This window comes from Somniosus microcephalus, unplaced genomic scaffold (genome assembly GCF_052327205.1).
Source record: "Somniosus microcephalus isolate GS21.2 unplaced genomic scaffold, FLI_Smic_1.0 unresolved_chr1, whole genome shotgun sequence".
Taxonomy (NCBI): Eukaryota; Metazoa; Chordata; class Chondrichthyes; order Squaliformes; family Somniosidae; genus Somniosus; species Somniosus microcephalus.
In genome coordinates, this window is record NW_028225179.1 from 137613381 (window position 1) to 137639320 (window position 25940).

General features: G+C 45.6%; 1 long non-coding RNA gene across 1 annotated transcript; it reads right to left on the reverse strand.

The window, feature by feature from the left end:
• Window positions 1–19743: 19743 nt before the first annotated feature.
• On the reverse strand, window positions 19744–25585 carry LOC147095991 (uncharacterized). The gene is made up of 3 exons (XR_015074845.1): window positions 25454–25585; window positions 23686–23726; window positions 19744–21126 (listed from the first exon to the last, which is right to left on the reverse strand). It is a non-coding gene; the product is annotated as an uncharacterized LOC147095991 (long non-coding RNA).
• Between the last annotated feature and the right edge of the window lie 355 nt (window positions 25586–25940).

Consider the following 25940-nt stretch of genomic DNA (forward strand, 5'->3'; position numbering starts at 1 on the left):
GCCCCCTCTCAGGGAATGGCTTGTGCTAATGAAAGAACATGAATGTAGCCGCTTCGCAAACCCTCAGCCGATCAAGGGAACAAATACTTCCAAAAGCAAACATGGACAGTGCGATTAAAGAAAATTTTTTACTCTGATAACTCTGTGCCCTTCCCGCATGACAAACTAATTCAGAGAAACCCCCCGCAAAAAAACCACAACAGTCTCGGCCTTTATATAAAAAACAAAAACAACAGTCTCGGCCTTTATATAAAAAACAAAAACACCCGTCTCAGCCTTTATATAAAAAACAAATACACCAGTCTCGGTCTTTATATAAAAAACAAACACAACAGTCTCGGACGTTATATAAAAAACAACAACACCCGTCTCGGCCTTTATATAAAAAACAAACACAACAGTCTCGGCCTTTATATAAAAAACAAACACAACAGTCTCGGCCTTTATATAAAAAACAACAACACCAGTCTCGGCCTTTATAGAAAAAACAACACATTTGGCCACACCTTCTACTTTTTCCCCTGCGAGGGTGCTCCGTCTCGCTTCTGTGACTGGCCCCTACCCGCCCTGCAGCTCCTCCTCAATGGGACCCCAGTGGTTGCAGCAAGGCTGGGGGAAGGCTGCTGAGGGTCAGATGGTGAGACGGCAGATGCCCTTGGGGGTCGGCCTGGACCAGCTCTGGGCCTGGAGGGGCTGGCTGCTGACTGCTCCAACTCTGCTTGGGCGGCAGCAGTCTGTCCGATGGGTGGCGGCAGCTGCAGTGGAGGAGTGACAGTGTTGGCTGCAGGAATGCTGCCAACCTGACAGAGCACAGGCACTCCCTGGTCGGCTGATTCACTGGCACTCGCACGGGCCAGCATTGCAGCATGCGCAGCAATCTGCTGAAGCACAGGCTGCTGGGCTGCTGCGGTGCAGCAAGTGCCCCGGCGATGCCTGGCCAATCCAGCGAGGGTGGCAGCAGTTAGTGCCCGTGTGGCCCTGGTCTATGTCTGGATGACACCAGCCAGTGAATGCACGGCACGACTGAGCACTTGGCTGGAGGCCGCATGTGTTGCCGTGAAGTTCTGCAGACTCCTGGCCTGTGCTGCACTGAATTCTTGCAGACTCCTGGCCTGTGCTGCCCCGAATTCCTGAACACTCCTTGCCAGTGACTCTATGGAGTCAGGCATCCTTGCCACTGCAGCTATGAGCTCAGTGTGCCTGCGCTCAGCCTGGGCACCCATTTCCACAAGGAGCCGCACCTCCTCTGTGCTCACCGTAGCAGGACTGGAGGTCACACTCTCCCTCCGGGAAGAAGGCCGCCGAGCTTCCGCACCCCTCCCACGTTACTGCAGCCTGCTGGGCCCCAGAGCTTCACTCTCCTCCGACCCTTCCCCCCTGCTCCCCTCCAGGGAAGACGTGTCCCCACATGGCCATGGGCTGCCTCGGCTGAGGGTGTCCCTGATGGGCCGGCTTCCTCTTCCTCCTCCTCTATCTCTGACTCTGAGACAGTGCCAGCTTGAGGGGCCACCTCCTCACCTGGCGAGTCACCATCTGAAAGCAGGGAGGCACAACAGTTGCTTTAGAGTGAGGACAGGGTGGCAGCGATGGAGGCATGAGTGTTGCTATGCACTGCATTGGTTCGATAGTGGCAAAGGATGCTGGTGTGAGGCGCAAGTGGAAAGAGAGAGGTCAAAAAGGTGATGACCTTACCATTGGTGCCCAGAACAGGGTCGGCATCTCCAGTGGCAACAGGGCCAATCAGCCGGCCTGCCATGACCCGCTCCACTCGCTCCTCTAGGTCGCTGAGCTGTTTCAGGTCAGGACAGCCTCCCCCGGTCTGTCGCTGCTGTCTCCGGTTATGAGCCAGCTTGCCCTGCAAGAGAAAGGACGGCCTCTAAGTACAGTGTGAAGCCCTCATCTTGCCTGCACAGCCTCCCATGGTGGAATAGCCCTGACAGTGTGAAGCCCTCATCTTGCCTGCACAGCCTCCCATGGTGGAATAGCCCTGACAGTGTGAAGCCCTCATCTTGCCTGCACAGCCTCCCAAGGTGGAATAGCCCTGACAGTGTGAAGCCCTCATCTTGCCTGCACAGCCTCCCATGGTGGAACAGCACTGACAGTGTATAAACTCCTGAATGTGCAATTGCTTTTCATGACAGTCCCATAGCTGCTGGATGAGGGCTGGGCATTAGGGCTTTCGGGTCCCTTTGGCCATCAACTGAGGTGCACATGCAGGGATGAGGAGGATACTGGAAAGGGTACTCACCCTGACAACCCGAGTGAGGTCATTGAATTTTTTCCGGCATTGGCTGGGAGTCCTGGCAACCACGCTGTTGGAGGTGACCCTGTTTGCTACCTCCCTCCAGGCTTTCCGATAATCGGAGGGCAGCAGCCTCCTGCCACCTTCAGGGAACAGAACATGACGCCTGCGCTCCACTGCGCCAACCAGCACCCTCAGGTCACCCTCGCCAAAGCGCTGCGCTCTCTCCCTTGGCATCTCCATTCTCCTGGGCGTGGAGCAGTTGAAATAGCACTGGTCAGGCCTTCCCTCAGGGCTGCAGTGTGCAGGGCGTTGCAGCCAAACAATTCCACCCTCCCCCTTTAAGTGCTGACCGGCGCCTGACTGTCTGCCTTCAATCAGCAACTCGCCGCACCTGCGCTGCGCCCGCCCTCGGTGGTAGCGCCCCGGCTCACCGGCTTAGCATCTTATGATACTCGTGCATCGCCTGCTTTAGCGTTGCTCCAACCTCTTGGGGCGATGCAACTGAATATCGGCAAAGGTGGCGCTAAGTTGCGCCGGCCGCAAAATTTAGCGAACGCCCGGCTGTAGTGCCCCAAACGTGGCTATACTGAATTTCTAGGTCATAGAGTCATAACGGCACAGAAGGAGGCCATTCGGCCCATTGAGTCCGTGCCAGCTCTCTGTAGAGCAATCCAGTCAGACCCATTCCCCCGCTCTATCCCACTAACCCTGCAAGTTTATTTCCCTCAAGTGCCTATCCAGTCTCACCTTGAAAACATTGAGTGTCTCCGCTTCCACCACTTCCATTGGTAGCGAGTTCCAGGTCCTCACCACTCGCTGTGTAAAAAAGTTTTTCCTCACGTTCCCCCTGTATCTCTTGCCCAAACCCTTAAATCGGTGTCTCCTAGTCCTCGTACCATCAACTAGTATACTACTGGAGACTTCCTACAGCCATTGTCCCCCCCGCCCCCAACCCCGGTTCCCATCGTTGCACACAAACAACTGAGACTTGGCTGTCATGTAAAGCCAGCCACGTGGTTGGACACATCGGATTGTTTTGTGGGATTGGATTCCCTGGTAAAATCACCTTTGGTAGAATAAGGATCATGTTGTGTTACGGAGACAAAAACACTACCATGCGCAGCCTACTCTCTCACTAAGAAATCAAGAAAACAGGTTAAGAGCACATGTATGTGGGAGAGAGAGAGATACAAAAGGAAAAAGGAGAAAGAAGAAAAGAAACAACGAACGAAAGTTAAGGCACACCATCGTGTTTCTGTTTTTAAAAAAAGGCGATTTGTGTGTGGCTGGCATTGCACCGTGATATGTGCTACAATATTCTGCAGCAACAGATGAAAATATATAGAATCATAGAACAGTACAGCTCAGCACAGCACAGAAGGAGACCATTCGGCCCATCGATTCTACTCCAACTCTTTGAAAGAGCAATCCCATTAGTCCCACTCCTCCGCTCTTTCCTCATCTCCCTGCAATATTTTCTCCTTCAAATATTCCCTTTTGAAAGTTACTATTGAATATTATATCTATATATATGAGCCACCACAAACTTATGTGTCATTATCAGTGCACCATAGGCCACGGTTTCCTATGATCCACATCGAATCCAGCATTATAAGACCATAAGAACATAAGAAATAGGAGCAGGAGTCGGCCATTTGGCCCCTCGAGCTCATTTTACACTATCAGCCAAAGTTAGAATTAACCCGAATCTTCTCATGATTCTGATAAATTAACAGAATTAAATTAAGTTCCTATTGGCATAGATCCATTGTAGTAATAGAGAGTCCTGCTCTCGACAGATTTTCATCTATATATATAAAAGGATATGTCTATCTGTCTGTCTCTCTGTCTGTCTCTCAGTCTGTCTCTCTGGCCTGCTATACAATCAAAAGTTATAGAGCGTACCTACACATATGTTATATCAAAAGAAAGCTCATCATTAGGGGACTCTTGTAGGCATATTTACTTTTGGCTCGGACAAAAATTGTGCCGACGGTCGGACAAAATTTGTGCCGATGGTATCCAAAAAACGTTCAAAATTCCTCTCATTATCCGCTCATTTGCATTGAGTGGGGGCGGGATCATTGTGTGTGCGGGCGGGCCATCCTACAGTTGAGTGACGTGATGATTGACCAATCCTACAGTTCAGTGACCTGACGGTTGACCAATCAGTGCGTGTGTGGGCGGGCCTTATCATTCTGAACCGAGGTGAGTCGCCGCCATCTTGATTCCAAACTTTTCATTTCTTTTTCCCACTTTCTGCGTGTTTCTTTTCAAATCTACATTACCAGCAAAAAAAAAGTTGCTTTTAAAACACAAATTGTTTTTAAAAAAAGTTAATTAATTTGTAAATCTTTTCTCTAACATCTAGAATTTTCCTACCTTTCACCGTTTTTCCAGGCCTGTAAGCCTGGGCCTCTGTTGCCCAGCCACACCCGAGCTAGGCACCACCCATAGCGCTCAACAAGCGGCTCTCGGTCGCCGCCATCTTTGTGAAGGCTGGAGGGGGCGGGCCTGAGCCGAGCATCACCACAGCCGCCATCTTAGTAAAGGCGGATGGGGCACGAGTCAGCGCGCGCGTGACTTGAGTCCGGCCGGGCCTCATGCGGTAGGTTGCGCGGCGGTGTCTCTCTCTCTGCTCTTGAAGCCGGCTCGGGTGGGGGGCGGGGCTCGGGGTTCGGCAGATTGGGGCTGGGGGGGGGCGGGGCTCGTGAGATCAGGCCTCGGGAGATCGGGGGGGGTGGTGGTGAGCCTCGGGAGATGGGGGGGCGGGGCTCGGGAGATCGGAGATCGGGCCTCGGGAGATCGGCGCTCGGGAGATCGGGGGGCGGGGCTCGGGAGATCGGGCCTCAGGAGATCGGTCCTCGGGAGGGTGGGGGGTGGGGCTCGGGACATCGGGGGGTGGGGCTCAGGACATCGGGAGATCGGGGGGCGGGACATCGGGAGATCGGGGGGCGGGACATCAGGAGATCGGGGGGCGGGGCTCGGGGACTCCCCCCCCTCTCCCCCTCCTTCCCCCTTCCCCCCCATCACCGGGAGAGGGTCTGCTGGCTCCCCCTCCCTTTCTCCCCCCTCCTTCCCCCACCCCCTCTCCCCCCTCCCCTCCTCTCCCCTCCCCTCCCCCTCCTCTCCCTCCCCTCCCCTCCTCCCCCCCCCTCTCCCCCTCCTTCCCCCTTCCCCCCCATCACCGGCAGAGGGGAGAGGGTCTGCTGGCTCCCCCCTCCCTTTCTCCCCCCTCCTTCCCCCACCCCCTCTCCCCCTCTCTCCCCCCCTCCCCTCCTCTCCCCTCCCCTCCCCCTCCTCTCCCTCCCCTCCCCTCCTCCCCTCCCCCCTCCCCCTCCTCCTCCCCTCCCCTCCTTCCTCCACCCTCCTCCTCCCCTCCCTGTGGTGTATGTGCCTTTAAGAGCCCCAGGCGTGTGTAATGCCGGTAATTGCCACTTGGGCTATATAAGCCTGTGTGTTGTGTATATCCTTTAGAACCCCCACCCAGACTTTGCTTAGTAAATACCTATGAACCAACTCCTGTCTTCAGTGTCTTTATCAACACATGGACACTACAGTGGCAACGAAGTGGAAACGGACTTACCTGCAATTCAGCAGCACCTCAAGGACATCGATTCCTCCGGCGTCCAGAAGACTCAAGGAAGTGAGAAAAGCTGTGGTTTCACCAGCTGGCCAAGCTGGTGACAGGTACTGCGCTAATCCTTCCTGGGCGTCAGGCTGGGGCTCCAGCGGCGGGCTCTGCAGCTGAGACAGGCAGCGAAATCGGAGGCAAGCAATAACGGACTGGGAGGGAGCACTCGGGAGACGGCCGGCGCGGCAAGCAGGTCAGCGTTCAGACCTCCGGCGGGAACAAGTCTCCAACAGTAAATTTAAAAAAATAAATAAATAAATAGAACGGAAACCGCAGTAAACAGCGTTGTTATCGGCAGCAGCGGCGGGAAAGCGCGGGAAGCGCCATATCTTTGCTACAGAAAAGAAAAAAAAAGCGTGGGAAGCACCATATCTTTTCTGAAATGCCTAAGTCTGGCAATATTGATGCTTTTGATAGCGAATGAGAGCCTAATTTTGGCAATATTGATGTTTTTGATAACGAGATAGAAGATTGGACCACATATGTGGAAAGAGTGGAGGTATATTGCACCGCAAATGGAATAGAAGATGAAAAAACAGCTTCAGTGCTTCTGGATCTAATGGGTGCAAAGACATACAAGCTGTTACGAAACGTAATCACTCCAGCCGAAATGATGGACAAGAATTTTGAGGAGATTGTTGATACCCTACACTGCCAATTCGAGGCAGGACTGGCAGATTCTCTGCGAGACAAATTCATCTGCGATCCCCTAAGTGTAGAAACACAAAAAAAGGTATCTTCTGAGAAAGATTTAACACTGGACAAGGCTTTCAGTGCAATAGGAGCTGCAAAGATACAGCAAAGGCCACAGGACTTCGGCACCCATGAAATGACACGGGGTTTCGAGAGATGTTATCGCTGCGGCAGATCCACCCATGACCAGAGGGACTGCTGGTTCAAGGAAAAAGCATGCAGGCGATGCGGAAAGATGGGACACATTCCACGTGTGTGCCGATCTGAAAATAAAAAATCCACTAACGGGAAAAGAATCAATAAGGAAAAGCACAGAAAGTATACCCCAAAGGAAAAATAAGCGTGCCCGTTGTATACAACGGCAAGGAAATACAGAAGTTCTTTTTATACGTTCTACAAGATGGTGGTCCACCACTGTTGGGACGTGAATGGATCAGAAAAATACATTTAGACTGGCACTCCATTCAGGCACTGACGGTGACCAGTAAGGAAAAAAATGATGATGACGTCATACCTGAATGATTAAAAGACATCTTGGCCAACGCCAAGGAAGTGTTTCAAGAGAAACTAGGAAACTTGAAAGGCATCACCGCCTCAATAAAAGTGGAAGATGCAGCAATTCCCAAGTTTTTTAAGGCAAGACCGGTGCCATACGCACTTCGTCCAGCAGTCGAGGCAGAGCTGGAGAATTTGGAAAAGGCAGGCGTATTATCTAAAATAGATTGGAGCGAGTGGGCAACACCCATCGTTCCAGTCATGAAGAAAGCATTGAAGGGTGATGGATCTGAAGAACAGAGAAAAATTCGCATCTGTGGAGACTTCAAGGTGACTGTAAACCCGGTCCTTCACACAGTACAGTATCCTCTTCCGAGGATAGGAGATATTTTCGCCTCACTATCCGGAGGGAAACGTTTCACCAAAATTGACTTGGCACAGGCATACCTACAGATGGAGGTTGAAGAGGCCTCTAAAAAATATCTCATGATAAATACACACAAAGGTCTGTACCAGTACAATCGACTGGTTTTCGGAGTAGCATCCGCTCCAGCTATCTGGCAAAGAGCTATGGAGCAAGTCCTCCAAGGGATTCCGGGGACTCAATGCTACCTAGACAACATCCTTGTAACAGGAGAAAACGACAACGAGCACCTTACCAATTTAGAGCAGGTGCTCACTAGGCTGAGAGAATGGGGCCTACGAGCAAATCACCCCAAGTGCGAATTTTTCCAAAATCAAATATCATATTGTGGCCACATAATAAATAAGGAAGGGTTGCATAAGTCACCTGAAAAAATTGAGGCGGTCATAATAGCCCCAGCACCTGAAAATGTTTCACAATTAAGGTAGTTCCTGGGATTAATAAATTAGTATCATAAATTTTTACCGAACTTATCAACTCTTCTACACCCTCTTAATGAACTGCTACAAACAGGAGTAATTTGGAAATGGAACGTGTTGTGTATGTAACCGTTTACCTTTAAGGGAACTATAGAATGTAACCGTTCGCCTTTAAGAGCACTACTTTAGGGTGGCACTATCTATTGGCTCATGTATACTGTAATACCGATAGTGACCACACCAGTATATAAGGGTTGTGATACGTTAACTAGGGCAGAATCGCCCGAGCCTCTGAATAGTAAAGACGTGTTTTATTTTGTTAACAGTGGAGTCTGTGATTATTTATAATACAACCCACAGACTTAACATTGGCGACGAGTCAGGATTCGAACCCTGCGGCAGTTGTTCCACGGCGGCTTCGTCCGAAGACAGGACGTTGAAGAGAGGTTTCAATCCTCACCAGTCTGGAACTGACAGGCTGGAAGCGACAGGCATTACGACCCTGAAGCCTCCATAACCTCGTGGGTAAGCCGCAGCGTTGGCTGCAAAGACAGTGCCACCGATCGGGAGATAAGGGCGATTGCAATCCCTGATAAGAGCCGCGGTGAAACGCGCGAGCGGGTAAGCCAGAGCCCGGGAGGGAGCGAGCAAGATCCGCGCGAGCGGGTGAGCCAGAGGCCGGGGCCCGCTTTCAAGTGCGAGGCGCAGCCGGGCCATCGATCGCATCCGCTGATAAGAGCCGCACTCGGGCTGAAAGTCAGCGTCGGGGAACGGGTGATAACCGCCATTGAAGTGGGCGGAGAGCGCCGAGAAGCGCGGGAAAACCGCCATCGAAGTGGGCGGGGAGAGCGAGAAGCGCGGGAAAGCCGCCATTTTTCGCGGGGAAACCGCTGAAGAAGAAGGAAGAAGCGGGAAACCGCCATCTTGGAAATTATTAAGAATTTCAGGAAAGTAATAAGATTTTTCAGAAAGGCTGGTGTGTTCTCAAGAAGAGAGGGAAAATAAGTATAAGTACAGCAATACTTGTGGTGTTCTCAAGAAGAGAGAAGAAAATTAATAATAAGTAAAGTAATACTTGTACTGTACTCGAAAAGAGAAGAAGATGCCTAAGCGAGGAAATATTAATGACTTTAATGCTGAAATAGAAGACTGGGCCACGTATGTGGAACGCATAGAAATATATTGCGTAGCCAACGACATTGAGGATGACGACAAGGCAATAACTTTGTTAAATTCGATGGGAGCAAAAACATACGGGCTTTTGAAACATCTAATAGCACCAGTTAAACCAGTGGACCAGACCTTCGAAGAGATCGTAACAGTGCTGAAGGATCACTTGAACCCCACACCGTTGATGCTGGCTGAACGATTTAAATTTTACGCCAGAACCCAGAGGCAAGATGAAAGCAATGCGGAATACTTAGTCGAACTGCGTAAGCTAGCGAAATACTGCCAGTTTGGAGGGAATTTGACAGAGGCGCTGCGGGACAAGTTCGTATGCGGCTTGGCCAAAGAAGGAACGCAGAAGCGACTCCTGGAGGAAAACGACCTCACACTGGACAGGGCTGTCCTCATAGCTTCATTGCACGAAGCCGCAGTGAAAGGAACGGCGGAAATGCAGCTAAAGGCGGCAGCACTCGGGGTGGACCAAATGACTGCAAGCATTTCCAAATGCTACCGTTGTGGAAAGACAACGCACGACCAGAATCAGTGCTGGTTTAAGAATCAAGAGTGCAGGAAATGTGGCAAACTGGGTCACATCGCGAAGGTATGCAGGTCCAGAAAGAAGACCAACAAACAAAGGAAGCCACCACCACAAGAAAAGTACAACAAGGTGCATCAGGTGGCTGAAAAGAGTTCAGACGAACAAAATTCAGACTCAGACCCAAACAGCCAGGAGTTGGATAGTCTGAGAATCCACAATGTGGGTAAAGTAACTGATCTACAGACGATCTGGGTCACACTAAAAATAGCTGGAGTCCAAGTACGAATGGAGCTGGACACGGGATCAGCTGTATCAGTCATCAACCAAAAGGACTACCACCGACTATTCTCTCACATACCCTTAAGAAATACCAAGTTCGTATTACAGACATACACGGGGCATCGCGTATACCCCATGGGGAAAATAAGAGTCAAGGTGAGAGATAGGGGTAAAGTACACCCAAGAATGAATTTGTACGTACTACCTGAGGGAGGACCACCACTTCTAGGACGGGAGTGGATCAAGAAAATAGACATGGAATGGCACTACCGACAAGCAATGACGAGTGAGGACTCGGTGCAGACAAGCAGCTCAGACTCTGAGCCGGAAGACGATAAGTCCAGCTTATGTATGAAAAACAAGGTTAACATTAACTCACAGACTAAGGTTGGAAAATCGATGGCGTGCATAAAGACAGAGAATTCTGAGTCTGTTCAAGCTACAGACATATGCATTACGGAGGAACACCGGGCTCGAACTCAACGCTATTTCAAAGTACAACAACAATTAGAACAATTAAGTTACCGCCTCGTACAAGAGATGAAAACAATGAAAAAGTTCTATGACACCGAATGGGAGAGTCTGGAAAGACAACAGAACCTACTGGCTCAAGCAGAGAGCGACCATAGAGCCATCGTGACCAATTACCGATCACATCTCCCTGATGATGTTCAGGGGTTAGAATATTTGCATGATCTAGAGATACAGCAGAAGGGCAAATCACGCTGCACTGAGGATTTTGTTCTGCAATTAGAGACGGAGCTAGTGCAGGCAAAGTTAAGAGAAGTTGAATCACAGGGTGCTCTTAAGGAGATGCAGAAACAAATCTTGGACATGGAAAAGAGAAACGCTTCTTTACCTGATGAGAATAATGTGGCCATGTTGCAAGAGGAACTTATAGGGGTGAAACTGAAAGAAGCTAAGCAAAGGATGTTGGAACTTGAAACGCAGAACCAAATCAGCGGTAATCAGCTATGTCAAGCAGAGAAGGAGTGCAAGGGTCTACATGAGAAGGTGCAATATCTCTCAGCCCAAAATAAGGGACTACTCACTCAGTTAAATGAAAGTAAACGGGAAATGGCTGAGATGGACTGCAAGAATAAAGAAGAGTTGATGGCAGTGAGACTTCGAGAGGCAGATAGCATAGCAGCCTTGGCTGAACTCCAACAGGAAATTGCGAAAGAAACAAATGAAGAGGAATCTTCAGGAAGCCAGGATTTTATTCCAGTTCTTCTCTACGACTCCTTACAAGCAGAGTGCGAGAAGTTGAAAAAACAGTATGAACAGGCCCAGACTACAATTCTGGAGGGGGTTAACTCAGCAACCTCCGAAAAGCTAGTTTCGTTGGAAGTATATGAGCAACTAAAGGTTGAACATGAGCAAGAAGTCCAAAGGCTGCAGGAAATTCTTGAGGAGCTCAGGGCCAAGACAGACTCATCGGTAGAAGTTCCATACATAGATGAGGATGTAGAGGTGAAAGACATGGCAGAACTCATAAAAATATGGAAGGAAGCCCAAGACAAATATGAGGCGGCAATTACCGAGGTTGACCGACTTGAAGAACAGTTTCAACTGGGAATGGGCCCTGAACATGAGCTAGAGAGCATCGAGGCGCAACTTCTCCAAGCACTGGAAGCCAAAGTACAAGAGGAAGAGAAGATGAAAGCATTGGAGAAAATGATGGATGAAATGGAGGAGTACGCTGAATTACGTCCAGGGGAACAGGAGAATGGGGAAACAGCTACTTCAGTAGAAGGATTAAATAGCCTGATAACGAAATCCCTGAAGGAAGGGAAAGGATTGAACGCACAAATGAGGCCAGGAGGGAAGGAAGGGCAGACATCCGAGGAAGAGCAGGATGAATATGATTGCTTGAAGAAGGGTTTTGACCTGTTGAGTGACACCGAATGTTATGAGGATGTGGTCTGCCCAAATTGTGATGGGAACTCCCAAAGTGCTGAAATCCTGAGGAAGCACTTAAGGTCTAAGGAACATAGAGAGTTGGTGGCGCTACAGATGGCAGCTGGGAAAAGAGCTCGGAGAGTTTCAAAAAGGCAGAAAAGAAAAAGAAGAAGCAGAAAATAATAACTGTTTAAAATATTATTACTTCTACTACCTCAGTCCGAACACTACGAAAGGTGCTAAATTTGTAAAAAAAATCCAGGGACATTATCAAGACAGCCAGTGGGTTGTATAAGTCCGCACTGCTGGTTCAACAGGACGAAAGTACAAGCTGTTAAAAAAAAAAAGGCTATGGAGGATGCTGTCTGGAACGAATTAATACCAGAGACTGAATTTATGAACTGTTCCCACAGAGACTGAACCTGTAAACTGATTCCACTGAGAGTATGTTTGTAAACTGTTATATGACGTTGACTCCATTGAGAGTATATCTGTAAATTGTTATATGACGTTGACTCCATCGAGAGTATATCTGCAAACTGTTTATATAAAGTTGAAGATTGTATGTTTAACGGGATTCTGTAAGTAATAAGCTAGGAAGGGAGGAGTGTTGTGTATGTAACCGTTTACCTTTAAGGGAACTATAGAATGTAACCGTTCGCCTTTAAGAGCACTACTTTAGGGTGGCACTATCTATTGGCTCATGTATACTGTAATACCGATAGTGACCACACCAGTATATAAGGGTTGTGATACGTTAACTAGGGCAGAATCGCCCGAGCCTCTGAATAGTAAAGACGTGTTTTATTTTGTTAACAGTGGAGTCTGTGATTATTTATAATACAACCCACAGACTTAACAGAACGAAGGCTGCAAAAATGCCTTCCATAAATGCAAAGACTTAATCACATCCAAAGAAGTTTTGGCTCATTACAACCCATCACTGCCAATCAGACTGGCGTGCGATGCATCCCCTTATGGCATAGGAGCAGTATTATCGCATAAATTCCCTGATGGCTCTGAACGGCCGATAGCTTTTGCGTCACGCTCATTGAACTCAGCTGAGCGTAACTATGCCCAAATCGACAGGGTAGCACTCAGCCTGGTATGGGGAGTAAAGAAATTCAACCATTACCTACATGGACAAAAATTTACCTTGTTGACTGACCATCAACCCCTCATCTCCATATTCAACCCTAAAAAGGGTGTTCCCATTATGACAGCACAAAGGCTACAGCGGTGGTCCCTTTTTCTAGGGGCACACCAATACAACATAGAATACAAAGGATCAAAACAGCATGGGAATGCTGATGGTTTATCGCGCCTACCGTTGCCAACGGTAGAAGAGGCACCTACAGTAGACCCAATGGAGATGTTCCACTCTACCATAGTGGAATGTCTACCAGTAACAAATTCTGCCATTGAAAAGGAAACGAGAAATGACCCGACTCTTTCACGGGTCTACGATTTAACAGTGAAGGGATGGCCAGCACATGGCGAACCACTGTTGCCAGCATTCTCGCAAAGAAGAGAACAGCTGTCAGTGTGCCGAGGAACCTTGATGTGTGGATCCAGAGTGGTGATTCCACCCAAACTCCAGGATAAAGTGCTAAAGGAGCTTCACGAGGGGCATCTGGGTGGAGTGAAAATGAAGAACCTAGCCAGGGCATTTGTATGGTGGCCAGGTATCGATGGAGACATCGAAGAAATGACCAAGAGCTGCCTAGGATGCCAGAAGGTCCAAAACGCTCCACCACAAGCCCCTCTACATCCATGGGAGTGGCCCTCATCTCCCTGGCAAAGGGTACACATCGACTTTGCTGGTCCATTTATGGACTCAATGTTCTTAATCGCGGTTGATGCACACTCCAAGTGGCCAGAGGTAATAAAGAAGTCCTCCACCACCACGGAAAAAACCATCACAGTATTAAGGACCATATTTGCCAGGAATGGGCTACCAGAACAGATCTGTTCTGATAATGGACCACAATTTGTGTCCAAAGAATTCAGAAAGTTCTTAAAAAACAATGGGGTTGAGCACTACACGTCCGCCCCATACCATCCCGCCACCAATGGATTGGCTGAAAGGTTTGTCCAGACCTTCAAGAAGGCCATAAAGGCCATGGGTAATGAAGACATAAAACTTCAGCATGAAGTGGATAACTTCTTATTCGCATACAGGAATGCAACACATATGGTTACCAACCAAACTCCCGCCATGATGTTCTTCAATAGAAACCTAAGATGCCGGCTGGATTTGGTCAAGCCCAACACCAGAAGGGACGTGGAGAACCAGCAGTTTCAAGGCATGAATGAAAGGCCAACTAGAACCTTCCAGATAGGTCAACAAGTTTTGGCCTGGGACTACCGTACCAAGAAATGGCAGCCTGGAACTATCTGCACACGACTAGGACCACTGATGTATACTGTGGACATCGGAGAAAGCGTAATAAGGCGCCATGCTGACCAAATCATAAAGTCATCCGAAAAGGGACAACCTACACCACCACTCTATACATCTAACGATGAAGTAGAGATATCCATATCTACCTCCGATCCGGTGACTGGAACCCGATGAACCTGACACTGGCATTCAAGCCGAATCAGCCTTGCCAGAAGAACCTACTACACCACCAGAAACTACTACACTCCCGAGGCATTATCCGGACTGAGTCAGGAAGCCTCCTGAGAGACTAACTTATAATTAATTAATTACAGCAATGTATATTATTTTGCATATAACATGTAATTAATAATTACTTAAAATATGATGTACTGGTTAGCTAAAAGGGGAGGAATTGTGGTGTATGTGCCTTTAAGAGCCCCAGGTGTGCGTAATGCCGGTAATTGCCACTTGGGCTATATAAGCCTGTGTATTTCCTTTAGAAACCCCCCCCCCCCCCCACCCAGACTTTGCTTAGTAAATACCTATGAACCAACTCCTGTCTTCAGTGTCTTTATCAACACACGGACACTACACTCCCCTCCTCCCCCTCCCCTCCTCCTCCCCTCCTCTTCCTCCTCCCCCCTCCTCCCCTCCACCCCCTCTCCTCCCCCTCCTCCCTCCCACCCCCCTCCACCCCCACCCCCTCCCCTTTCCCCCCCTTCCCCCCAGTTGCGCTCTCTCTTCCCCCGTCACTCTCTCTCTTCCCCCCAGTCGCTCTCTCTCTTCCCCCCAGTCGCGCTCTCTTCCCCCCCAGTTGCGCTCTCTCTTCCCCCCCAGTCACTCTCTCTCTCTCTCTCTCTCTCTTCCAACAACAACATGCCCTCAAAAATCCCTCGGCACTGCCGGGCACTTCAGCTGGTACTTCATAAAATAACTTGTGCAACTTTCCCCCTCTGTTTAAAAAGCTCCATTATCTCACTATTCAAGCTGGTGGCCATTACTCAAACTGATCAGTAGGATTAATGCATTCATGGGGATGTCTGCCAAATCTCACCCATATCAACAATCTTCACCTGATTAAGAAGAGCTGCACAATGGGTAATCCAGTCCTCGTTGAGAATATTTGCCTCATCTCTGATCATCACGCCTCAACCACCATCAACCCCAGCTCACGTGTCAGTGATTAAGCCATTAACTAGCGTCAGACTTAAGAGAAAGCTGCGAGAGGTAAAGTGTTTCCACTTTTTACGGGCCTGGAAAAGGATGCGTTAGTGTAAATGATGGTGTGATGAATGTTGGGGTGCAATTTCAACTCTAAGCGGTAGTGGTTTTTTTTATTCGTTCATGGGATCTGGGCGTCGCTAGCAAGGCCGGCATTTATTGCCCATCCCTAATTGCCCTTGAGAAGGTGGTGGTGAGCCGCCTTCTAGAACCGCTGTAGCCCGTGTGGTGAAGGTACTCTCACAGTGCTGTTAGGGAGTTCCAGGATTTCGACCCAGCGACAATGAAGGAACAGCGATATACTTCCACGTCAGGATGGTCTGTGACTTGGAGGGGAACTTGGAGGTGCTGGTGTTCCCATGCGGCTACTGCCCTTGTCCTTCTAGGTGGAAGAGGTTTGGGAGGTGCTGCCAAAGGAGCCTTGGCAAGTTGCTGCACTGCATCTTGTAGACTGTACACACTGCAGCCACGGTACGCCGGTGGTGGAGGGAGTGAATGTTTAAGGTGGTGGATGGGGTGCAAATCAAGCGGGCTGTTTTGTCCTGGATGGTGTTGAGCTTCTTGAGTGTTGTTGGAGCTGCACTCATCCAGGCAAGTGGAGAGTATTCTGTCACACTCCTTACTTGTACAATGGGTGATATCGAATTGGCCGCTCAATATATGCTTACCAAGGAAAGTCTGCACTGTCTATAATGTCCAGCCAATTTGGCATTGGCCATTTTTCATTATTGCCCAATGTTAAAATTTTTGCTTTCTGCAGGTTGAGGGTGTTGAGAGAAGGACGACCGTATAGTATGGTATCTCAATACAACATTACTCTATCCAGCAATAGTATTTGCAGGGGTCCCTAGCAGTGTGTTACTATTTACAGGGAGCTCACTTGGTATGTGTCAATATTTATAGATGTACCTATATCAGCGATACAAGTTGCTCCAATAATTCTAATCGACAAACCACAATTTCTCTCAATGTGCAACCCTCGGTTAAACGATATAAAGTTTGTCAATCACATTTTAAAATAAGATTTGTGAGCAGCTGAATCCTGCTGTTAAGATGTGTATTTTTGTAGTAATATAGGGAAACACTGGAATCCTGTGCCTATGTGCCAAGGATAAGCTTCAGACGTGGAGTTGAACCGTTTGCTCGTTTATTAAACATAAAGTGAACATATTTGGCACAATCAGCACCGAGATTACAGAAGGCGTTTTGCTGCAGAATAATGCACGTCACAACCGCTTAAGCTCGACCTTCTCTCCTCGCTCTCCTCCTTTTGTTCCTTCTTCTAATGTGTGGCTTCAATCTCACCCCATTTACACTGTTTCCAGCTGCATTAATCCATAGGCATCTGCATTCCATAATCCTTTACCCGCTTTGGGTACCAGTCCGTATCAATGTGTATCAAGATGTTTCTACCTCTCTAAACCTCTATAACTCAAAGCTTTCTTTCTGACGCCAGTGGTCCCAAGAATAACACGCTGGTGTTTCGGGTAAGCAAGGCATAGAATGTACGGCTATGGTTAGTTACAGGTAATCTAATCTCTAAATCAACAACAACAAAAACTTGTATTTATATAGCGCCTTTAACATAGTAAAACGTCCCAAGGCGTTTCACAGGAGTATTACAAGACAAAAAAATTGACACCGAGCCATTTAAGGATAAATTAGGGCAGGTGACCAAAAGCTTGGTCAAAGAGGTAGGTTTTAAGGAGCGTCTTAAAGGGGGAAAGAGAGGTAGAGAGGTTTAGGCAGGGAATTCCAGAGCTTAGTGCCTAGGCAACAGAAGGCACAGCCACCAACGGTTGAGCGATTATAATCAGGGATGCTCAAGAGGGCAGAATTAGAGGAGCGCAGATATCTGAGGGGGCGGGGGGAGTTGTGGGGCTGAAGGAGGTTACAGAGATAGGGAGGGGCGAGGCCATGGAGGGATTTGGAAACAAGATGAGAATTTTGAAATTGGGGCGTTGCTTAACCGGGCACCAATGTAGGTCAGCGAGCACAAGGGTGATGGGCGGACGGGACTTGGTGCGAGTTAGGACACGGGCAGCCAAGTTTTGGATCACCTCAAGTTTACATAGGGTGGAATGTGGGAGGCCAGCCAGGAGTGGGTTGGAATAGTCAAGTCCAGAGGCATGGATGAGGGTTCCAGCAGCAGATGAGCTGAGGCAGGGGTGGAGACGGGCGATGTTATGGAGGTGGAAATAGGCGGTCTTAGTTATGCTGCAGATATGTGGTCGGAAGCTCATTTCAGAGTCAAATATGACACCAAGTTTGCGAACAGTGTGGTTCAGCCTCAGACAGATATTAGGGAGAGGGATGGAGTCAGTGGCTAGGGAACGGAGTTTGTGGGGGGGACCAAAAACAATGGCTTCTGTCTTCCCAATATTTAATTGGAGAAAATTTCTGCTCATCCAGAACTGGATGTTGGACAAGCAGTCTGACAATTTAGAGATCGTGGAGTGCGTGTGGAATGTGAACAATGTGTGTCCTAACCTATATGCAAGCCTCTTTTGACCACTGTACTGGCACTGTTAACTACATTGGCAGATATATTGGCACTCTTTCAGTCTGAGACGTTTAACTGTAGAGCTTAACAGAAAATGAAACTTCATTATAAAGGAATGTACAAGATGGATTCCCTTACCAACACTTGGTCATGATCTCTAACACTACAGCTACTGAATGCTGCGATTTAAATACACAATAGGATATTTTGCCTCCTGAATTATTTGTCATGATAGTGCAGGATGGATTGTCGACGCCTGCTGAAACTGTTTTTGTTACTGAGGCAACATATATTAGACGAATGCCTTGAGCACATTTTCAATAAAATATAAATATATTGTGCCTGAACACATTGGCAAGGATGCTTTTTAACTGCCAGGTCGCAAGTACAAGTTAACTTCAGAACTACATATTTTCTTCTTTTTTTTATCCACAATTTTTGTTTGGCTCTTTTTTTCATCTTCTTCCCTCCTAAATGGCAGCTGTCCTTTATTCTGCCAGCGCAATTCACGCCCCATCTAGAGCCATCCTTTGTTCCTTAACCTGTCCTATTAACACCTCCTCTCGCCTTGAATATCTCTTAACGTCTCTCAATGTCTCTTAATCTCTCCTGCTTTCTATCCTATCACTGACCTTCCCTTTTGTTATTTCATCCCCTCCCCCTTTTCCCAGCCCCTAAACCTGCTTTCCATTTCCTGCTTTTTTCCAGTTCTGACAAAAGGTCATCGACCTGAAACGTTAACTCTGTTTCTCTCTCCACGGATGCTGCCCTGGCCTGCTGAGTTTTTCCAGCGTGTTCTGTTGTTATTTTTAACTTCAGAACTGATGTATATGTAAGCTAATCAACTAAAATCAATATATAAACTATTTGCAACTGTCTGATAAACCTTTCACAATTCTATTTATCTGCATCGGTTTATGGCACTTGAGATAGATTCTGCTGTGTTCCTTACAAGAGACAGTGTAATGCTGCATTATTTTTTGACTTAATACTGAAAAATGTTACACATGACCCTTCTAATTGTGATGTTAGTTATTGTATAGCTGGCTTCTGCAGAGTTCAAATCATTTACTCTTCTGCGCAAACATTGTAACACATTCTTTGGCCAATGCTATGAAACGAGGAGTGGGGTATTCCTTCTGGGCACTTTGTTAGCAACATCCTAAAAGGAATGGAAGGTTTCCCTAGGCTACAGTTTCTAGGAAATTTGTAGATTTCCCTAGGAAGGACACAATGAATTCTTCCTCAGATGTTTCAAGTGTCACTATCACACAGCAACCAGGGAGAATGTCAATATTTTTGAATCTCTATTTGCAAGATAACCTGTTTACACCCTATAACTAGAGCACTGGGAAATTTACAGTTGTGAGGGCATACGCCATATTTCAAAAAGATACACCATAATATGAACAGAATACTGATATTATTAATACATGAGATACTGGGTTTAAGAATCTAAAGATAAAATCTAAAGTTTACAGGCTGCAAACAGAAATACAGGCTTCTGAGATAAAGATCAGTTGTTAAACAAAGTTGTACAAAACCACAAGCTTTGAAATGGGAATTAGTTAAAAAATACTAAAACAGTGAAAGATTGAAGCAAACCATGGGTGCTTCCGAAAGGTCTAGAGTTTGGAACCAACACAATGAGAAGACCCAGTTTAAGGTGTTACCAGCTAACATATTGAACAGAAACACAAACATTAAAAGAACCATGTGCCTTTGAAAAGATGACATCAAGTAAAAGAAACACCTGCTGGTCAAATAGTTTTTATGTTAAACTTGGAAGATGATTAAATATGCAACCAATTGAGATAGCTAAAAATGCATGAACCACCCTAGTTAAAGTGTCTTTAATATGTACAAAGTAAATATGATACCAACAAGAACACTTTGAAGATATGACTTCAATAGATGACACCAAGCAATTACATTGTGTTTGTATTGAACTTGGAGCAGCATGGAGTCACAATGTCTGCTAAAAAACAGTAAAGCCAATATTAAGAATTGAATGAAAGCATTTTGTAAGAATGACATCAAATAAAGACTACTGTCATATTGTTTTTATGATGGTTTTTGGAACACCTAAAGGTAGAGACATAATTATGCATGCAATAGTTGAATTGATAGTAAGATAGAAAGCATTCAAAAGAGAGAATGAATAAAGACAATTAGCTGACATCAGCAGAGAACTTCAATGAATGAACCACTGCAAAAAGGGTATAATAATAAGAGCTTTTCAAGCAGAAAGGCAGAACTCGCTGAACAGGCCAAGCATTTCTCAACTCTTCAGAAGCATCTCTGTAAGTCTTTAACTATGAGTCTTGGGTAATCAAAGTAATTGATTTTGGTGGATAATCTGGATTTAGAAATAAGTATGAAATGTAGAAATGTAATGAAGTAAAGGTTTGAAAATAAGGATCTCTGAGAAATAAGAGATGTAAGCTATCTGTATTTTGAATTGTTAATGTTGTGACTGATTCAACAGCTGTTAAATGAATGCTGGCTCTTAAATAAAACTACATATTTTTAGAATTGTCTCAGAGTAATTCTGTATAAACTCGCAAACCCAATTTCTGTACACTCTTTTGTAAGGAGTTGCAGAATTCTGGGAGGTATTCTTCATAATATCCGGAAAGTTACAGTCTAGTTAAACTTATTAAAAATGCTATCTGGAGGATGGTAACATCTTCAGTCATTCCTTTCCTTAAGGGAAAGATAGCCTGAACCTTTAGACCCATTTAAGTGTCTTATGGAATTCGGCTATCTCTAACTTAAGTTGAAGGTGAAAGTCTGGGGAATGCGCCTGATCTGGGGTAGCCTGAAAGGGCTAGGACTTGTAATTATCCCTTCAGTCAGTTAATAATTCCTTTGGTTTCTATCGGAAAGTTTCAGTTAACTGGAAAGCAAGTTATTTTCGAAAGATATTGGGATAGATAGATAGACAGATAGACAGACAGACAGAGACAGACAGACAGACAGACAGACAGACAGATAGATAGATAGATGGATCAACCATAAGCAGTTTCAGTTGCATGCCTCCATAACGTGCAATAATGTATAATGCTGGAGGCTAACGCGCTAAATGACTTGAAGATCAATGCTGTAATTCCACCAAACTACATGCAACGTTTTCCTCATCTATGGATGAACGGGGACTTCATTTTCTTTCATTGAAGATCAATGTACAATATTGCGCATGCTCTACTTCATTTGTCTGCTTCAAGAGAAATAAAAGGCATTAATAAATATAGTAATTTCAAGATAATAAAAATGTTGTTGTATTTGTTCCAGTCGAACAACAATATAAATATGTATTCATGTAATAGAGATATTTATTGTGAATAGACTCATTTCATGTCCAATTTCCTTTGTCACAGTTTTTCCTCAGACTTTTCTGCCAAATGTAGCATTGAAACTTTTAAAATGAACATCCTACACTTAAACAGTTGCGTGTAATGGTGTAGTTCCCAGCACTGATCACTAAGTGAACTCGATCTCTAACGTGTACATAAGAAATATGTTCATCTACTAACTGTGGGCGGCGTCATGGGCAATTTACTAATCTTCTTTCAGTTTCTTAAAGTCATTAAAATATATAATACAACAATAATATGCTTACCATTCCATATAAATAACCCTGGATTGATTGATTATCAGAATTATTGCTAATTTAATATCTATGCATTTCTTGGTTTTAGTTGGGAATGACATAAACTAAAAAGACCTCGGGCTTTGATCATTGATCTGTTCTTTTAGCTGAGGTCTGAGGGGGGTAACAGTATGGGTGCTACTATTGATCTTAGTAACCCTTGGCTCGGGAGGTGAGAAATCAGCCATAGTAGACTTCATCGCTATAGAGTGCCTGTTGCAAAGTGCAACTGCAGTCAGGACAAGAAAGGGCTTCGCTCTGATGTTCATTACAGCTCTGGAACCTGACGACGCTCACTCTCCAGGCTCACATCTAACACTAGTGCGCGGTGCCGATGGACAATTGGCACCTCTAGAACTATGAACCTTCAGATTCACTAGGCTGATTCCTAAGATGAAAGGGTTGTCTTATGATGCAAGGTTGAGCAGGTTGGGCCTCTACGCGTTGGAGTTTAGAAGAATGAGAGGGGATCTTATTGAAATATATAAGATTCTGAGGGGGCTTGACAGGGTAAATGCAGGGAGGATGTTTCCCCTCGTGGGGGAATCTAGAACTAGGGGGCATAGTTTCAGAATAAGGGATCGTCCATTTAAAACGGAGCTGAGGAGGAATTTCTTCTCTCAGAGGGTCGTGAATCTTTGGAATTCTCTACCCCAGAGAGCTGTGGAGGCGGAGTCAGTGAATATATTCAAGGCGGAGATAGACAGATATTTGAGCTACGGGGGAATCAAGGGTTATGGGGAGCGGGCGGGAAAGTGAAGTTGAGGCCAAGATCAGATCAGTCCATGATCTTATTGCATGGCAGAGCAGGCTCGAGGGGCCGAATGGCCGACTCCTGCTCCTATTTCTTATGTTCTTATGTTCTTAACCCAACAGGAATGCAGAAATGAATAAAGAAAGATTTTTTTTTTAAGTATATAGATGATTCTGTATTTTGATTGAAGCCTGAAATGCAACCAAATTAAATTGCAGTGGTCAAAATTTGGAAGAAATTGGCACATGCAGTTTTGTAATTGAAAAAAAGATTGTAATGATAAATTATTCCAGAAGGCTATTGAATGGAAAAGGTTTATTCAGACTGACTTGAAGTCTGCTGATGAAATACTGCTGTTGATTATTTCTGTATTGTAGCAATATTAGCTTTTTGCCTTTGTTTGTTAACTAAACAATTTTACAGTAGTGACCACTGTACTTTTGAACTGAGTCTCACCCTAAGGCACTGGTAGGTTTTAATCTGAAGTAACCATCTTCTTAATGAGGAATCTTAATTAAGGACGTGCCACTGCACACTGGTTCATCAGTTTCAAGAAGCTCTAATCAATGACATGGATGCAAAGACAACAGTTAGTCTGAAAAAGGAAAACATCTGAATAAATATTATTGTTTTTAATTCGGGGTTGTGTAGCATGAGGGAATTAACTGCTGTCGAATGGCACAGAGTAAAAGACAAAACTTATAATTAATCATTTCGCTTGTTGAAATGGTAATTATATGTAACAAGAAACCAAATTATTGATAAGATAATGAACTGTAAAAGTTCTACTGATTTCGTTAGCCCAATAGAAAGTAGCATGTTATAAGGACACCAGTTTATTAATTGATGGTGTTGATAAGAACATAAGACGTAGGAGCAGGAGTAGGACATTTGGCCCCTTGAGCCTGCTCCACCATGCAATAAGATCATGGCTGATTTGCTACCTCACCCCCCACTTTCCTGCATTATCTCCATATGGGTCAATTAGATTCATCTTATATGGAGTTGCATTTTTGGTAGAATCATGCTGTTCGGGTGAGAGAAGCATGTAAAAAGTGATAGTTTGTAATGAGCATTGGAACTAGAAAGAGTTTGATCAACTTAAACTACTGAGCTCAGAGTTGTATTGCGTTTCAATCCCCAACCATCTTGTGTGGTTGTAAGCATTATCTTTTAAGTGTATGTTTAAGTATTTTACATGTACTGTATGTTCAATAAATCTATGAACGCTTGACCTCAACGTCTCAAGGAGCTTTTCGATTTTGAGGAATCGATTAAAAAAAATCTAAGCATAAATAAAAACGAGCATCCAACAGGTATCATTGTGCTCAAGGACATATGCTCATGCGTGCTTATTTTGAGGTGTCAGGTACCTGATTGTCAATTCTGCACCGAGGTCCTTGGTCACATTTATCTGTATGAGGTGTAGAGGGGAGGAAAAGTAGAATGTTAGGTGTTAGAAAGATCGGTGACCGGAAATCGCCACTCGGTACTTCCAAGCTCGCCCTCTTATGATTCTAACTCATCCAGTCTGACATCCAACTGGGTATTATCACACAATTTAAAAAACACATCTATAATATAGGTATTATATAGTGATATACAAAAAGTAAGGTTTGGTGTGTAAGCTGCTTATATTTATAGGCAGCCAGCAGCAAGTGTAGTCTTCAGGTGAAGGGTGTAGAAGGCTGGAGAATATTTGGAGCCAGTTCCTGGAAATATAATTCAGTCGCATTCAGTAATGCAATCTGCCCACATATACTTGATTTTATATTAGTACTTATAGTTAAATAGTAAAAATGAGTACAATTTGGGAAGCTGAGATGAGCTGATTGGAGCATAGGAATTCCTCTGTAGTACTGGCGAGGCGCTGCGTGACGCAGAACTGAGGCGTGACCACTGGTGGAAGCATGTAATTGCAGTGTGACAAGTGCATCGACCATTCTAAACGTGTGGAAATAGGAGTTTATAATTAGAAAACGTTGACCCAAAAGTGTGACAAATACGTGAAACAGAAATTAAGATTTTTCAAATAGAAAGGGCATGCAGAGGTAAGATATTAACAAATAGTGGATGAAATCATATGCCCATGTTTATGGAAACAACTGGGAACCTAAACTTGTACCGCTGAAATGACACCGTCCCACCAGTGGTGGCGCTGTAACGCCTCAGTTTTGTATATCCCAGTTCCCCAGCCTGTACTGCAGAAATATATATTGTTCAAAATCTTATGTCCGGTCCATTTATCTCCCCTTTCTAGCCCTACTTCACCTGAAGAGTAAACTTGTTCTTGACTACCCATGTGTAACACCGCAGGCAATTCATTAGTATAACAGAATTAATGGCCCAGTAATTCGGGTCGGGGGCTTCACGCGGGTGCAAGCCCCCGACCTGCACTTACATACCGCGCCGGCCGTTGTGCTGTGGGCCCCAGTGGAATTGCGACCCTGGGCCTCCTCCAACTGCCGGCGCGCAGTGCTTGCGTATCCCAGGGGCGCAGTTAGTTCAATGCATCCCCTGGGATCACGTGGGCCGTGCATGAAATTCGCGCAGTGCATGCACGAAACCGGCACTTCCATTGGGCTAACGGGTGAGTACTCCATGCATACTCACCTGCGGAGACCCGAATTTCTGGGCCAATATATATTTCAAAATATTTGAATATATTTGATTTAATATTAGTTAATTATTATTAAATAAAATAATGGGGGTTCTTGCTGATTGTTTATAGTGAAGTTGCAAACATGTTATATCACAGGCATATTTTCAAAATAAAGAACTAACAGTCAAAGTCACAATAAAACAGTGGAATGCAAACCATTTTTCTTAAATTACGAGAATTGCATTTGGGATTGTGAACAGTCACGGTGTTTGTGTAAAGAGTGATAAGCTTCATATGATTGCATTTTCCTATTTGAACATATGGGGAAATTAGGGGAATTGAAATGTGGCATCAATTTCAAAATGAAAACACAGCAACACAAGGGAACAGATTTATTTAATTTCACAGATTGTGATTGATGTACTTCTGCGTTGGGGGAGTAAAAATGTTAGTATATAGTAAATAATATTTGATGAAAAAGCAGTTGATATGATGAGTACAGCGAAAGGTTTGAGGTTATATATAGAAACAATATCCACCTTTAGTTTTGTTTCGGCAGGAAATGACAGTGATGATCGCTGAGAACAACATCACAACAAATACCACTGCTACTATATAGAGGGCCAGCTGTTGCGTTTGATATACCGTCCTCACTGCTGTAAGAAAACAGATGTCAGTGTGTTCTTCTTTCTCCCCACCGCCCACCACCCCCCACGTCATAACTAGGTGGATTAAATTATATACGATCCCCGCAAGAGTTAGATAGAAACGCCTGAGTATTCGAAATAATTCTATACTCATCAAATCATAATTCAATCAGGTTTAAAACAGAATGAGGCGATTAAATTTCAATGGAACACAAGATTCTTCTTTCAAATGCTGTCTAGGATGTGAAGCAATTTTAAAATAACCCATCTGTCTGGATACTGGTGGGATTGGGTGCGACGCTGGTTTTACACCCCACCCAGTTTGCTCACTTTCGAAGTCAATGGAGAGTAAGGGCTAGATTTTGTCAATCGGGGTGCG